This window comes from Lolium rigidum, chromosome 4, assembly GCF_022539505.1.
Source record: "Lolium rigidum isolate FL_2022 chromosome 4, APGP_CSIRO_Lrig_0.1, whole genome shotgun sequence".
NCBI lineage: Eukaryota > Viridiplantae > Streptophyta > Magnoliopsida > Poales > Poaceae > Lolium > Lolium rigidum.
The window spans coordinates 279,735,575-279,744,863 of NC_061511.1; the positions used below are offsets into that span (position 1 = coordinate 279,735,575).

Below are 9,289 nucleotides of genomic sequence, written 5' to 3' on the forward strand. Positions count from 1 at the left end.
GACAGCCCCAATTGCTCCCGCCTTCACGTCTTCATGAAAGGATGCATCCACATTTAGCTTGATATATCTCGCAGTCGGCCTCTTCTATCGCGCATCTGTTGTATTACTTTTTTGCAGCATTGGCCACAATGGAATTGAAAACTTACATCTGTTTAAGGGCGGAACCGTCTCCTCGTGAGTTCGACGCTGACGCATTCACCAAACATACCAGCAAGTAGTCAGAATAACCGATAATTACAATGACCGGACCTTATGGCGCCCGTCCCCTATCTTTGCTGTTGGCTTCTGTTGGGGATTCGTGTTGAGGGCCCACAGGCAAAGCAAAGTTGACCCCTATCTCTGGGCAGATACGGCTAGCCTCGCGCGCGATACGCATAGCTTCCCGTCCTTCCGATTCTGACAAATACATGTCTTCTCCCCCACCACGCCGTCCTTGCTCTCTACCCCACGGTACGGCCGAGGCATGGAGTCCCTTGGCCGGACCCCCCTCTCGCTCTCCTCCTCTTTTCCATGCTCTTCCCATTCCTGCCACGGTCAGATCCAACTCATCTCGGAGCTCGCCTCGTCGTCCCGCTCCTTTCCACCCGGCACGACAGCCTGCTGGAGCGGCGCCTTAGGGCAAGTTGCACACGGTCGCGGGAGTGGCCGGAGACTGGTTGCTGGCTCTGCATCCGGCCTTCGAGCGCCCGATTCTCTCTCCCCAGATCTGGACTCGGGGTATCGGAGGCGCCCACGCCCATGTCCGGCCCCATGGATTCGGATCCGGCTACGGCAGCTCGCCCGTGGCCGGTGACACCGCCGACTTGCTGGATGTTGCCGCCCAACAGGTACGAGTCTCCCCCGTCTCTTCCTTACCTCGCTTGATTCAGATGAGTAGCTGCTTAGGGTCTCACTGATTCTGGTCGGCGCAAAAGAATATATCAGTTCTATGGCCGGTTTCATGTATTGGAATGTTCTTCAACTTCTGAACGCTCACATACATTAGTGAGTTATACTGAATTTTGCTTCCTTGTAGCCCCATGTAGTTCTAGTATTTGGATCTGCTATCTGTTATGATCGTTCTTGGATACTAAGCCTATCTTGTTTTTGGATTTTTTTTTGCTAGGCTGAATACTTTCTCTATTGGTTCCCCCGTTCTATGAGAGTACCTGGTCTTTTGTCGGATGATTTAGCTGATTGTCCTGTACTTCTTCTTCACGTGCTACCAGAGCTTAGTGTACTAGTCAATCTGCTGCCTAATGGTTTGTTCATCTTTTCCTTATGTCGTTTCTACATTGTTTTGCATTTTTGGTTTTGCCTCTGACTGATCTCCGTTTGTGATTTCAGTTTCTACTACTCCTTTCACCCCATCTCATAGGGGGCTTCTACGAATCATTGGATGTGGTTCGCTGTTCATCGGCATGTAGCATTTCTTCAGGCAGGTTGCTTATATTGTGGGTGCCCGGTTTTGTTATTTTGTTTATTTTGGTGCTTTCTTTGCAGGTCAGTATCTGAATATTCAGTCGTCTATATCTGCAGATTTTTTTAGTGTTCTGAAATGTAAGAACTTTTGTATTCTTTCTTTTTTGGATCAATTCCCCTTCTTTGATTTGTGTGCAACCTTGGCTGGGTGATATTAACAACACCCATTGTACTTTAGATACCACCTATTTTCCTTGATCTTTGCAATGAACCACCTTACTACATCTGCAGGTGGTGCTCTAACTATTAGCAGAGCAGTGTCTACTTCTCTGGGCTCTTGAAACAGGCACACTAGCACTACTAACACCAGTTATAGTATATGCTAAAAGTTCAACGCCAATGGCGCGGCGGCCTGTGCTTCCTAGTTGTTTCTTTCAAGTCTGTGCTCCATTTTATCTCATGAAGTACATTGTTGCTTATAAACCCAGATATCACAATTTTAGGTGTTTTTGTGTTTTCGTCTTATCGAGTTTTCCTTTTCGGCTTTCCAGAAGGAGGTCACTTTCATGGAGCACAATTCATTGTTTTCCTTTTGTTGCTTTTAAAGTAATAGGAAGCCTTGTGCAATTTATTTGTGATTTACAGAGTTGCATTGTTTTATGCAAGAGCATCTGAAATCTACCATGCGTGCTATTTGAACACAGCGATGTAAATACCTACCAGAATTGTTTTCCCATACATCATTCCTAGTGACAACATGTTAACCATTCTCAATACATTCAAGTGTGCTTAGTGACACAAGTGCATGTTTCTAAAATTGCTCTCTAAATGGTGAGTTTTCATTTATTGATCTGTAATTTTATGAATGTTCTGAAATGTCATCAATATTCTCCTCGCAATTGTTGTAGTTCTGGTTTGATTCTGTCCATGCCCAAGTATATTTGCAAGTTCTTCCTACCTGTGATTTTCTGCTTGATGCAGATCATGGGAACTGATCTTTTAGGGAGCACACAAATACCACGCAGGTACTTCTCCTTGTTACCCATTGTCTGTAGTTTCTGCCAAAGTTTCGAAGTATATCTATCACATAACTGAAATTATTTGCAAGGTATTAAACTAGAACTGTTGATTTGGACTTTTCATTCATTGTGAGGCTAAGTCTACTTACATTCCAATACTGTCGGAAGCAATAAAGGCCACTTGAGATGATTTTTTCTAGTTTACATGTTGAGACTTGGATAAACTGCTAGGCACCTGTCGTATGTGAATATGTGATGTTCCAGACTCTATAGTGAACTGTAGGGAAGGATGTGTGATGTTGTACCTAGTATCATGTTCCTGTTTTTAGTTGTCTCAATCTTCTCGGCTACGTCACTTTTGTTTTGTAACTAAAGCTTGTGGTTGTTGGAGGAAGTATTGTTTATCATCTACATTTCTACTAGTTTATCAGGAAGTGTCCTCTTTTTTTTTCCTTTTTTTTTTTGCAATTTTACTAGATGTGAAAGGTACCAGCTACAACTTACAATGAGGTCGTTTATCTTTTCATGCATTATCGGAGAGCCGCCAACCTCGTGCTGAAGAAAAAAATGCATGCCTGCATCTGCAAGAGGACAGCGATGGGAGATCCTGTCTGTACCAGAATATTGTTGTATGACTTACCGGGATAGTCAAAGGATGTTGTTTTGATTTTTGAAGGCTTGTAGCCTGTCCCAAAAGCAGAAGGATGAATTGTTTTGTTTTGTTTGGCTATGCAGTGATTAGTCTAACCCTCTAGATAGAAAGGGAGTTTAAACTAAATTTAGTATTCTTCCCGTTCTAAGGGATGGCTCTGAATCTGAACTTGTATTACTGCGTTATGATAACTTATGTTTGTGAACCGAACCTTCAGATGGGGTTGTTGTCTCCATTTATGTGCTTCTATCTTCTCAGAGCTGGTGTATGTTGAACTGCCGGAATGGTGATGTCCACTGCACTGCTGCTGCTACTCACTTCTTGTGTTATCGGACAGCTACACTTGAGTTAGCTTGTGATGTCTTTTTGATCGCAAGGTAAGCATCCGGATCATGCATATAGAATGGCGATTATCCTACCTTGGATAGGATTGTTTTCAGAGTGTGCGAGGATACCTTGACAACAAGGATAGCATCGAGGGCATTCGTAACGAATGGTTACTAGCAACCGAAGGATTAGTATGTGTCAAGTGTTGGATCAATTTGTTATCCCGTAGGGTCTCGGTTACTTTTGTTGCACATAAAGATCTGAATGGATAGAAGTGGATACTATATATGACCCGTGATGATCGGTTACCTTGTTATCGCGTATGGTTTCGGTTCGGTTCGTTTTATTGCAATGCAAAGATACGAATGGGCAGAAGTGGTTATCATAGATGACCGCGATGATACCAGGTGCACGAGGAATAGTACATCGGATAGGATCGTTTTGATAGTGTGCGAGGATACATTCTTTGATAGCAAGGTAAGCATCCGGATCGTGCGAGCGACGATGATCAGACGACGATAGTACATCGTGTAGGATCGCTTTCAGAGTGTGCGAGGATACCTTGACAGCAAGGATAGCATCTGGGGGCATTCTTATCGAAAGGTTACTAGCAACCCGAAGTGTTACTATGTGTCAAAGAACTTTGTTATTGCGGAGGGTTTCGGTTACTTTTGTTGCATGCAAAGATACGAATGGACAAAAGTGGTTACTATAGACGACCCGCGATGATACCACGTGCACGAGGGAATAGTGCATCACATAGGATCGTTTTGATTGTGTGCGAGGATACCTTTGACAACAAGGTAAGAATCCGGGTCATGCATACCGAATGGTTACAAGCGCAACATGTAGCTGTAGGAATGGCTGATTGTTTTTATAGTGTGCGAGGATACCTTTTGACAGCAAGGTAAGTATCCGGATCATGCATACCGAAAGACTATGTTTGGTCTGCGGTAGTACACTGGATAGGATCGTTTTCAGAATATGCGATGATACATTGACAACAAGGATAGCATCCGGGGGCATTCGTATCGTATGGTTGCATGCAAAGATACGAATGGACAAAAATGGTTACTATAGATCACCCGCGACGATACCACGTGCACGAGGAATAGTACATATGTTAGGATCATTATGACAGTGTGCGAGGATACCTTTGACAAGAAGGTAAACTGCTGGGTCATGCATATCGAACGGCTACTTTCGTGACTCGGTCGGTGGGCGAGGATACATTGCATACCGAATGGTTACTAGCGCAACATCTGGCTTTATAAATGGCCGATAAAAGTTACGCTAGGTGAGGCGCAAGGATACAATGGGCATACCGATACGAAGTTAAGTATAGGCAATGGACGCAACTATCCGTCTTATAGGATCCCTTTGACGTGGTAGGAGGATACCCTGCGGGCAATGAAAGGATCGGGGGTCATGTATACCCTGCTTTCGTGGCTTGATCGAGGAGCGATAGTACATCGGATAGGATCGTTTTCAGAGTGTGCGAGGATACCTTGACATCAAGGATAGCATCTGGGGCAGTTGTAACGAATGGTTTCGAGGATCCGAAGTGATACTATGTGTCAAGCGTTGGATCACTTTGTTACTCCGTAGGGTTTCGGTTACTTTTGTTCCATGCAAGATACCAATGGACATAAGTGGTTACTATATATGACCGCCACGATACCACGTGCACGAGGAATAGTACATCGGATAGGATCGTTTGGATAGTGTGCGAGGATAACTTTCGATCGCAAGGTAAGCATCCGGGTCATGCATATCGAATGGCGATGATCCGTGGGCGATATTACCTTCGATAGGATCGTTTTTAGAGTGTGCAAGGATAACTTGTCACCAAGGATAGCATCCGGGGCATTCGTAACGAATGGTTACTAGCAACCGAAGGATTACTATGTGTCAAGTGTCAGATCACTTTGTTATTGCGTAGGGTTTCGGTTACTTTTATTGCACGCAAGGATACGAATGGATAGAAGTGGTTACTATAGATGAGTTAGCTTGTGATGTCTTTTGATCGCAAGGTAAGCATCCGGGTCATGCATATCGAATGGCGATTATCCTACCTTGGATAGGATTGTTTTCAGAGTGTTCGAGGATACCTTGATAACAAGGATAGCATCTGGGGCATTCGTAACGAATGGTTACTAGCAAACGAAGGATTAGTATGTGTCAAGTGTCGGATCACTTTGTTATCGTGTAGGGTTTTGGTTACTTTTGTTGCACGCAAAGATACGAATGGATAGAAGTGGATACTATACATGACCCGTGACGATCGGTTACTTTGTTATCGCGTACGATTTCGGTTCATTTTGTTGCAATGCAAAGATACGATTTCGGTTCATTTTGTTGCAATGCAAAGATACGAATGGGCAGAAATGGTTACCATAGATGACCGCGATGATACCAGGTGCACGAGGAATAGTACATCAGATAGGATCATTTTGATAGTGTGCGAGGATACCTTTTTTGACAGCAAGGTAAGCATCCGGATCATGCATATCGAGCAACGATGATCAGACAGAGATAGTACATCGGGTAGGATCGCTTTCAGAGTGTGCGAGGATACCTTGACATCAAGGATAGCATCCGGGGGCATTCGTATTGAAAGGTTACTAGCAACCCGAAGTGTTACTATGTGTCAAAGCGTCGTTCACTTTGTTATTGCTGAGGGTTTCGGTTACTTTTGTTGCATGCTAAGATACGAATGGACGGAAGTGGTTACTGTAGATGACCCGCGATGATACCACGTGCACGAGGGAATAGTGCATCACATAGGATCATTTTGATTGTGTGCGAGGATACCTTTGACAACATGGTAAGCATTCGGGTCATGCATATCGAACGGCTACTCTCGTGACTCGGTCGGGGGAGGGGGGGCGAGGATACATTGCATACCGAATGGTTACTAGCGCAACATGTAGCTGTAGGAATGGCCGATTGTTTTTATAGTGTGCGATGATATGTTTTGACAGCAAGGTAAGTATCCGGATCATGCATACCGAAAGACTATGTTTGGTCTGCGGTAGTACACCGGATAGGATTGTTTTCAGAGTGTGCGACGATACATTGACAACAAGGATAGCATCCGGTTGCATTCGTATCGTATGGTTGCATGCAAAGATACGAATGGACAAAAATGGTTACTATAGATCACCCACGACGATACCACGTGCACGCGGAATAGTACATATGTTAGGATCATTATGACAGTGTGCGAGGATACCTTTGACAACAAGTAAATTGCCGGGTCATGCATATCGAACGGCTACTTTCGTGACCCGGTCGGTGGGCGAGGATACATTGCATACCGAATGGTTACTAGCGCAACATCTGGCTTTATAAATGGCCGATAAAAGTTACGCTAGGTGAGGCGCAAGGATACAATGGGCATACCGATATGAAGTTAAGTATAGGCAACGGACGCAACTATCCGTCTTATAGGATCCCTTTGACATGGTACGAGGATACCCTGCGCGCAATGAAAGCATCGAGGGTCATGTATACCCTGCTTTCGTGGCTTGATCGACGAGCGATAGTACATCGGATAGGATCGCTTTTAGAGTGTGCGAGGATACCTTGACATCAAGGATAGCATTCGGGGCAGTCGTAACGAATGGTTTCGAGGAACCGAAGTGATACTATGTGTTAAGCGTCGGATCACTTTGTTACTGCGTAGGGTTTCGGTTACTTTTGTTCCATGCAAGATACCAATGGACAGAAGTGGTTACTATAGATGACCGCGACGATGCCAAGTGCACTAGGAATCGTACATCGGATAGGTCCGTTTGGATAGTGTGCGAGGATACCTTTCGATCGCAAGGTAAGCATCCGGGGCATGCATATCGAATGGCGATGATCCGTGGGCGATATTACCTTGGATAGGATCGTTTTCAGAGTGTGCGAGGATAACTTGTTAGCAAGGATAGCATCCGGGGCATTCGTAACGAATGGTTACTAGCAACCGAAGGATTACTATGTGTCAAGTGTCGGATCACTTTGTTATTGCGTAGGGTTTCGGTTACTTTTGTTGCACGGAAGGATACGAATGGATAGAAGTGGATACTATACATGACCCGTGACGATCGGTTACTTTGATATCGCGTATGGTTTCGGTTTGTTCTGTTGCATGCAAAGATACGAATGGGCAGAAGTGGTTACTATAGATGATCATGACGATACAACGTGCACGAGGAATAGTACATCAGATAGGATCGTTTTGATAGTGTGTGAGGATACCTTTTTTGACAGCAAGGTAAGAACGGATCATGCATATCGAACGACGATAATCAGACGGCGATAGTACATAGTGGCTGCTCTAATCCTACTCCGAATCCCAGTCGTAGTCCGACGAGTGGCTGCTCGGAGTAGTCTCGGACACCGGCGTCGAAGTCCACTCGAAGGAGGAGGAGGAGGAGAGGACGATGGTGGACGGCCCTGCGCCATTTTTCTTCTCGTCCTCCCTCCTCGCCGCCTTCCTCACTGCGGACTCCGCCCGGCGCTTCTCGCGGCTCGCCTTTTTCTTCGCCGCCGCCGCCTTCGCCGCCTCCTTCTGCGCGTGGAACGCCTCCGTGGCGGCGACGTCTTTGGGAAACTGGCGCGCCCACTCGAGGCGGAGGCGCTCGTCGCGCTCGGCGATGAGGAGGCGCTGCTCGAGCTCCCGTTGCCGCCGCTGCTGCTCGCGCGTAATGACCGGCGATGGCGGTGCGAGCTGCTCCACCTGCTCCCACGTCCAGACGTCGTGGAAGTTCATCTACCGGGAGCGGCCGAGGCGCCAGGCGATGGCGTCGTAGGCCCGCGCCGCCTCGTGCGCGGTGTCAAACATCACGAGACGGATGCGCTCCTCGCCGGAGCGGATCTCCGCGTCGAAGCGGCCGCTTGGCCGCGCGTGAACGCCGCCGTAGCCGGAGGTGGAGCGTGGCGTGGGAGGCAGAGCGTTGGAGAGAGAGAGAGAGGCAGAGGCGGAGCGACACACGGAAAGTTCAGGCGGTTGGCGTGCGCGCGCGTCGCGTTTATAGAGCGCGTGGGAGTCGACTCGGCAAGTTTCCCGCGCGGGCACGGTAATTTTTTTAGCGCGCGCCTTTTTCGCGCGCCCGCTGGAGTTTGGCGTGGGCGCCCGCGCGCGCCAAACTGGCGGTTTTTTTGCGATAATAAGAAGAGAAAATCCTAGAAATAAAAGATCAGGAAATGCGATGCAGATGGGGAGATCCTAATTATGGATCTGTTTACCAACTACACAGAGTAAAGATCAAAATGGCTCAGGTGAACTGTACTCTCTATGTGTGCTGGTGGTTACTCTTCACGTATTTTCAAAGAACTTTATACGTTGTTAACGATTTTTAGTTGTATTATGTTCAAAAAAAGGAGACGAACATTTTTTCTTCAGATGAAAAAATCGAATTCGAGACGAATCAAATGGCAAATGCAAAAGAAGATAACAATTAGACTAAGCATGGAGAGGTACATGTGGACCAGGCGGTGTACTTCTTGATGCCACTTTGTACTTGGATAGGACGGAGCTGTACCAACGGTGGGGACAGACAAGTACTAGGTCTCTGTGTGTTGGTACATCAAAACAGTGCAAATACCTGACTGTTTGCTAGGCTTTGGTACAGATACATGTGAAGACACTACATGCAGTCAACGACGTGAGGGAATCTCCAGCACAACGCACGGTGGACGATAAGGTGATGGCGCCATAAGGTCCTGGCAAAATTCGCACCCCAGAATAACCTCCTTCAGGTTAACTATATCAAACCCTTGGAAATTATTATCATTGTGCTGGATAATATGTTCCAGAATCGCAGAACATACTTTGTCTACTCTCAATGCTTCAGCTATCACTTCCTCAAGTCCCAACGTACTCCACATGTCCTGAGCC

General features: G+C 46.3%; 1 long non-coding RNA gene across 1 annotated transcript; it reads left to right on the forward strand.

The window, feature by feature from the left end:
• Positions 1-233: 233 nt before the first annotated feature.
• LOC124707855 lies at positions 234-3,282 on the forward strand. Its single transcript, XR_007005009.1, has 3 exons — positions 234-827; positions 1,106-1,241; positions 1,327-3,282. It is a non-coding gene; the product is annotated as an uncharacterized LOC124707855 (long non-coding RNA).
• Positions 3,283-9,289: the final 6,007 nt, after the last annotated feature.